Source organism: Pinus tabuliformis, chromosome Q (genome assembly GCF_031772625.1).
Source record: "Pinus tabuliformis cultivar Carrire ecotype Pingquan chromosome Q, CPIR1, whole genome shotgun sequence".
NCBI lineage: Eukaryota > Viridiplantae > Streptophyta > Pinopsida > Pinales > Pinaceae > Pinus > Pinus tabuliformis.
Genome location: NC_142296.1, coordinates 1,143,331,885 through 1,143,339,629, shown reverse-complemented (window position 1 = coordinate 1,143,339,629; position 7,745 = coordinate 1,143,331,885).

Here is a 7,745-nt window from a genome sequence, read left to right as displayed (position 1 = left end):
TTTGGCTGATCTGAGCTTAATGGCCTCGACTTGACTTGAGCTATGCCCTGGAGGGACTTCTAACTTCTGCAAGAAATGAACTACACTAGAATACCATTCACAGGTGGCTAGATTTTCAACCAAATACTGATTCTGCTCTTGCTCTTCTGTTGCTTCCTCTGTCCACTCACCACCTGAATTTGAACTCATGCAATTGATGTCTAACAAACTGCAATTCTCCTCAGCCAAAAGCTTAGCCAAGCCCTGGCCTTTAACAAGCTTGGTGGACTTCACCTCTATGTTGAACTCTATGTATTTTGCAATCCATTTAGCTCTCTTTCCATCAATATCTGGCTAAGTTAGGACATCTTTTACTGAGGCTGAAGGTACATACGCAACCAATTTGGAATGTAGAATATAAATTCTGAATGCATTTAAAGATTTTATGAGAGCATCAGTTTTTTTTTCAATAAGGTCATACCTTAGTTCAGAATCCCTCAGAGTTTTGCTGAAAAATACCACAGGGTGCTCTACACCTTCATCATTTTTTTGCAATAGAACTGCTGCAAGTGTGTCATAAGAGGCAAAAGAGAAGATATAAAACTCCCTGGTATAATCTGGGCTGATTAGAGTGGGAGCTTCCATGATAGCTTGTCTGATGGCTTCAAAAGAGCTTCTTGCACCATCTGTCCATTTTATTTATGATCCTTTCTTCAGCATGGAAGTGATGTGCTTCACTAGATTTACAAAGTTTGGAACAAACCTCCTAAAAAAGTTAATCTTACCCAGGAAATATTGAATGTCCATTTTTGACCTTGGGATGGACAATGTCTGAATTGCTTGAACTCTTGCTGGATCGATCTTTGCACCTTCAGCAGAAACAATATGTCCCAGAAGTGTGCCTTCTTCTAGAGAAAACCGTGACTTCTTTGGGTTCACAGAAATTCCAAACCGTCTGCACTTTAGAAACACCTTCTTCAAATGATGCAAATGGTCCTTGTGATTGCTGGAAAAAATTGTTATGTCATCAAGGTAAATAAGGACAAACTTGTCTTTCTCTCCCACAAAGGCTATGTCCATGGCCCTCTAAAAAGTAGCCCTAGCATTCATCAGTCCAAAAGGTATCTTGGAGTACATGAAAGTTCCCCAAGGAGTAGTGAAGGCAGTCCTTTCCTGATCTTCTGGATGTACAACAATCTGATTGTAACTTGAAAATCCATCTAAGAAATACATGACTCTAACCCATAAAACTTTTTGTAGCAAGTGTTCCATCTTAGGCAGGGGGTAGTTGTCTTTTTTAGAGCATTTGTTCAGATTCCTAAAGTCAACACAAAGCATGATTTCTCCATTCTTCTTTATTACTACCACAAGGTTAGCTATCCACTTTGAATACCTTAGGGGAACTATGATCTTGGCATCCAACAACTTCTTGATTTCCTTTTCAATCAAAGGCAATAAGAGACGGTTGATAGGTCTTAATTTCTGCTTAAAAGGGATGGTGTTCTTCTCCAATGGAATCTTATGCTGAATGATGTTGGTGTCATAGGTCTTAAGATCACTGTACTCCCAAGCAAAAATATCAACAAATTGTTTCATCAGGGTGCAATACTTGGAACTTTGAGTAGAAGACAAGTGAGTGGACATATTTATGTACTTTGGATGGTTTGGACTCCCTACATTATGTCTATGAACTGCAGACTCATTTTCCTTTTTGGCTGGCTTATAAGGTACATCATTATGATCAAACATCTTCTCTAGGGGCACCAATCCTTTGGTTATATGGTTCCAAGGTAGCTGAACAATGCTATCCGGACCAATCTCGTCCTTTAGCTTGGACTGGTTGCATTCTTCAATGGTTTCGTATTCTTGGTCAATGTGCATTTCAGAAAATTCATCAATGACTTGGAAAAGCCTATTAATTTCATCATCATCTTCAAAAACTTTCCAGTATTTGACATTTTCAGGTAGATATGGTCTATATTTCACCTGAACTTCATAAGTCAATTTAGGAGGCAAAGGAGGAATAAACGTGCTAGCAAACATAGCAAGGGAATTAGCAAGCTGGTTCTTCATTCTAGGGATGTAAGAAATGCTGAAACTATTAAAAGAAACCTTGAGCTTCCATACCTCATCTCTGTATGCTTTCAGCCTTGGATGCTTTTCTTGGAAATTTTTGTTCACCTATTGAATGATAAGGTCTGCATCTCCAAACACCTTCAGACCTTTGATGCCCATTTCTTTAGCAACGTTTAAGCCCAATATCAAGGCTTCGTACTCTGATATGTTATTTGTGACCTAAAAAGTTAATTTGAAAGATAAATGAATGCATTCTTGTGTGGGGGACACAAGGACTACACCTGCCCCTGCAGCTTCCTTAGAGCATGCTCCATCAAAGAACATGTCCCAAATTTGTGGGCCTTCTTTCTTTGTGATCTAGCAAACCAATTTCCTAAGCTACATGGAGGCCAACTGGGATTCTTCAATCTAAAGAATACAGGCTCCAAAACTAGTGTCGACAACATAGATGGGATGATTAGTGGGATTCCTTTCATCACTGATGATATAAGCCAATTGAGCTTCTCTATATAATCTCATACTCTCACCTCCAAAAACTGGGACAGTAGCATAGGACAGATCATTTTGCAATGTTCCACCTAATCTCTTGATCCAACCTCTAGAAAGAAACAAGCCAAACTTGGGGGGTACATCTGCTACCACAATATCCATCATCATGCTCTTCATGGGCAGCTGAGACAAGGTGATGGCTAGGTATTTTATTAATCCCAAACATTTCACTTTTCTAGAGTCAAAAGAAAACAGGTCATGATAAGACTTGGTAATGTCAAGACCCAACTCATCCATGACAGCCTTGGGCATTAGATTATGGCTGGCTCCTGTGTCCAGAAGACAGTTTTGGAAGATTTTGTCATGAATAGTCAAAGAGACATAGAATGTTGGGGAGTTGTCATCACAATTTTCAATCATTGGTCTGAGAACAACAACTAGTTTTTTGTCTTGTAGATTTACATAGTCAATGGAGGCTTGGATGGCTTTAGGCTCAAGGGCCTCGAGGATAGATCTCTTGAAGGACTCATTCTTCACTAGTTCAATCAAAGGTATAGGTATGCTTAGCTTTTAAATTTCTGATTCAAAATTGAAAGGAGAAGGAGACTTGTCAAGGCCTCTTACCTCATGAGTCGGAGCTTTGAGGATGATGGGATCAACTGCAGGTCGTTTCTGCTTATTAGCTTGCTGTATTGCAGGGACAACAACTCTTTGTATAGGAGTTTCCTTGGCATTATTCATCTTCGACCTCAGATCATATCTGTGTTGATCATCAGTTTGCAGAACATCTCCATCATCCCACTCTTGGCTGATGTGGTCATTGAATAATGACTTTTCATAGGCAGCTATGGTAAAAAAGGAGGCATTTCCTTTGTCTTCCAGACAATGGATCTCATCATCTCCTTCAAACTGCTCTTCTTCCGTGACTACATTCTGGAAAGGGGTCTTCACCCTTTGGTCTTCATTGGCATCTTTGCTTCTTTCCAGAATCTACAACTGCTCATTAGCTCTTCTATATGGATTTGGATTTCTAGGAGCAAAGGTATTAGGAACTCTTCCTTTCCCAGGGTGTTGCTCAACCTTTAATTTGGAGATTTCAGAGGCTAATGACTCTATCATCTTGGTCATTTTTTCTATCTTGGGATCTAAAGATGATGAAGATTCGCCCCTCTGTCTCCTTCTATCAACATTCCCCTTGAGCTTCTCTACAGCCATGATGTTTGATTCTACTTCCAAGGCTGCATCCTGCATATTAGCCAAGGTAGCACATTGTCTCTCCCTCAATAGTAGACAAAAGTTAGAATCAAAGGCAATGGCATAGGTGAGTTTAGCAGAGGTAGTGGTGGGTTTTACTTTAGCTCGTATCTTGTTGTACATGTGGTTAAACCTCTTATTAAAATCAGACAACAACTCACCATTTTCCCTCTTTAAGTTCCCAAACTCGGTGTGGTAGTAGAGTAGATCCTTCTTATCCCCCCAATGCTTTAGGAATGCATCATCTAAAGCCTCAATATGTGCTATAGACCTTGGGGTCAGTTCTCTGAACCATTTTCTAGCCTCTTCATCTAGACTTTGGGCAAAGGCTGTCATTCATACATCAGCTTCACTAATGTCCAGGTTATCAACATAGCTATAGAATGATTCAAGATGTTCCTCAGCTATAAAACCGTCAGTCCCAGTGAACTTAAGCATATACTTCTGATATTCTCCAGTAGGCATGGCATTCAAAGGAGTGGGCAGTGCTAGAGGTCCATACCTAGCAGCTATGATTCTTTCTATTTTGGTAGGTGCTTGTGGTGCTGCCATAGATGTGGTGGCTATAAAGGTATTGGAAGTCTAAATGACAGGGGGTTAAGGACTGGCTGATAGGACTAAAGGAGTATGATGGATAGTAGGAGAGGCTTCCTTTGGGCTTACAATGAAAGAATAACCTAAAGAATAAGGAGCTCTATGAATCTCTGAGATTTTTTCTTCACTGCTAGTATTAGATGTTATACTCTCAACATGTATTTGTTCTATTACAGGATTTTCTTGAAGAGATATAAAATATTGTTTAGAGCCACCTGAACCTGATGCTCGTTTCTACAACGCCTTTTTTTCTTTGATTATTTTTTCGAGGTCAGGTACTAGGTCAGCAAGTGGCTTCTGAGGATTTCTCCGAGTATGCCTCGTAAACTAAGATAGAAATATGGAGTGGAGTTGCCAAGAGGTTCATGCTCCATTAGACTCTCCAGATAGATGACTACAACCCAAGTAGTGTCCAGGCTTTGTCTATCATCAAAGCTGAATCTGTGTCGTCCCCCAGGGAAGCTGAGCTTTAGTCTCCTCTCCCTGGCAGTGGCGCCAATTATGTTAGCACTCCAGGAAACTCTCCTAGGTTGTAGCTCGGAGATGCCTGGTAATATATAAATATTCAATATCATTCTCTGAAATATCGGAATGGATTGGGGGTTTGGATCAAGTCAGATAAATGTTTCAACTTTGTTTCCACTCAAGACATGCATGAACACCCTCAACTTGACAAGGCTTTCGACCACTAATGCTCAATGGTTTATAGATTCAATGAATAGATGGAGAATCTTGACTATACCAGTAGATACATACATAAACATATATGAATGGCTAGCTACAAAAAGTAAATGAAGCTTGAAAATCTAATTTATCAACGCAGAGATAAGATGACAATTATCTGGCATTAGACATAGAAGAAAACATGAATAACCTATTCAATTGCAAGCTTAGAACAGAGGAGAAGATGGTAATTGAACATGTAATAGAAAAAGAAGCTTGTATTACTGGAATGAAGATGAGACGGTGGGAGGAACAGAGTATCCACAGTCTCCAAAAGTTGAACCCCTATTCCTTTAAACTTTAAGCCATTTATAGGCTTTTTACAATACTCTTGAACTCTTTGATGCTCGAGATGTCTTAATCTATCCCCTTTGTCTTCTAACTACTTGATGCCATAACTAGACAAACATGAGCTCTGAGAGCTCTCTTTCTAACAAACATGATAATCAAATTCTAGTAATTTCGCTGCGCTGTTAGGTGGTTCGCTCGTGCCAGCGATGTTCCATGATCATTTTTGTTGGTTTGGCTCCATCGTGTTGTTGTTTTTTCCCCTTTCTACCATGCATTCTGTTATTTCAGTTCAACTGTCCGACTGTCAAAAACTCTGACAAAGCCAACAAATTTCCTGCCCGGGTGACTGGTGGGAGGTGGGGTACGAGGGGCATTGGATCGGGAGGAATGGGCGGAGGAGATCAATCGTCGGAGGCTTGAAGTCATGGCGGGAGTGAAATAAGTCCGAGCCGTCAGATATTAGATGGGTAGATCGAATGGCTATCAGGCGGAGGAGGTGCTCGAAGGTAACGCCCGGGAGCGCTTTACTCAAGTAGAAATGGTTTATATCGGGTGGTAAGTGGTAAAGGTCAGAGCCCACCCGATTCCATTCATCTCCCGCCATGCAGCAGCAGAGGAGAGAGAGGAAACCACTTTATCGGGCGATTATCCCTCTCTCTTGTTTGCTCGAGCGATATGCACGATAGCCATGAGATCTGGTGGAAATGATCTAACGGTGGTGATTGATCAAAGCGGGTGAGCATATAACGTTGGTCGGATGAAGTGTGGACTGTCAGATTAGTGGGAAGATCGATGATGGGGACACGAAGGTATGGGATGACCTCGAGATATGTGCAAAGGGGCGCATATGGACGGAAAGGTAAGGTTTTCGGGGGCTTTTGCGCATTAGTTCAAGTTTTCACGCGCTCTAAAAATAGACCATTTCCCTCCTTTAGTCTTCAAAATAGCAGCACTGCACCTAAGGGCTAACAGGTCCAGTAACCTATCGACTTGCACTGCCTCCGACAGTGAAAGTCCATGATGTTTTCCAAGAGCCATTACTCAAGAAGAAATATTAGAGATGTTGATCATGTGATTGACTGGTTAGTATTGCAGGTGGAACTAGATGGAGAATTCCAGCTGGAGACTCAGTGTATCTTGCAGAAAAAGGTGCTCATGCTCCAAAACTAAGCAATCGAACAATTTAAGGTGCATTGGAAGCACTTTGGGCCTGATGAAGGTACATGGGAGATGGTGGATTAGATGTGGGCTAGGTATCCTTCCTTGTTTTCCAGTTGAGGCAAAGCAGTTTTGACTTGGTGTTTTGGTGTGATTTTGGTATATGCTTTGGTATATGTTCTGGTATATGTTTTGATGATGTTTGGTATATGTACATATGTATATGGATGTAAATCTACCATGAGATATGTTATAAAGCTCCAATAAGTGGTATGGGTGTCATGTCATTATGATGTTATGTTTCATGTTGGCTTGCTTCTCAGTAAGTTGATCATTGTAAATACTGCATCGAGCTAAGTTATAAAGCTCCATTGGCAATATGTTTTTCTTACACCAGTTTTGCGGTTATAGGTGTTCTTTAACACTGAGGGCAGTGTTCCCCCAAGGGGGAGGGTTCTATAATAACTCTAGTAAAAATTCCATGTAATAAAAATAAATAAAGGCAAAATAATAACCATGGATGATGGGACACTTATTCCATGTTGAATGTTAGGAAAAATCATATTGATGGGGATCACTTGCGATTATAAGGAAATTGGCAAAGGAAATGGCTAAGGATTTGGAAAGGAAAAATGACATTTTTGGCACATTTGTTTATGGAAATAATGGAAATTAGGAGGAAAAGGAGGTGAAAGGTCACAGGTTGCATGTGAGGAGGAAAATGAAGGAAAACTAATGGAAAATGAAGAAAATAGAGGCCTCATTCATAAAAAAGATTTTGAGGATCAGTTGGTAACCTTTTATCAGTTGAGTTTTGGAGCTCTCTCATTATTATCTCTCTCTCATACTCTTGGAGACTTAGAGTTTTCTTGGAGCACTCTTGGTGGGTGTGGCATACTTGGATTATTGGAGCAAGAAGGTAAAGGAAGAGCAGGAAAGTGCAAGAGGGCATCGAGATCAGTAGCTATATCAGATTTTTTTGTAGGTACCGAGTTTCTTGTATGATGTCTTCACTAATTTTGGCATGTATGGCAAATGCATGTGGATTATTGGTTGTGATCTATCATTGACATGGAGGATTTCCTCGATTGACATTGGATTGCCTAGCCTTTCTATTTCCTGGATAGCCATGGTGATTGTGGGTTTACTTTCATTATATGTTTTTGGTTGGTTCTCATGTT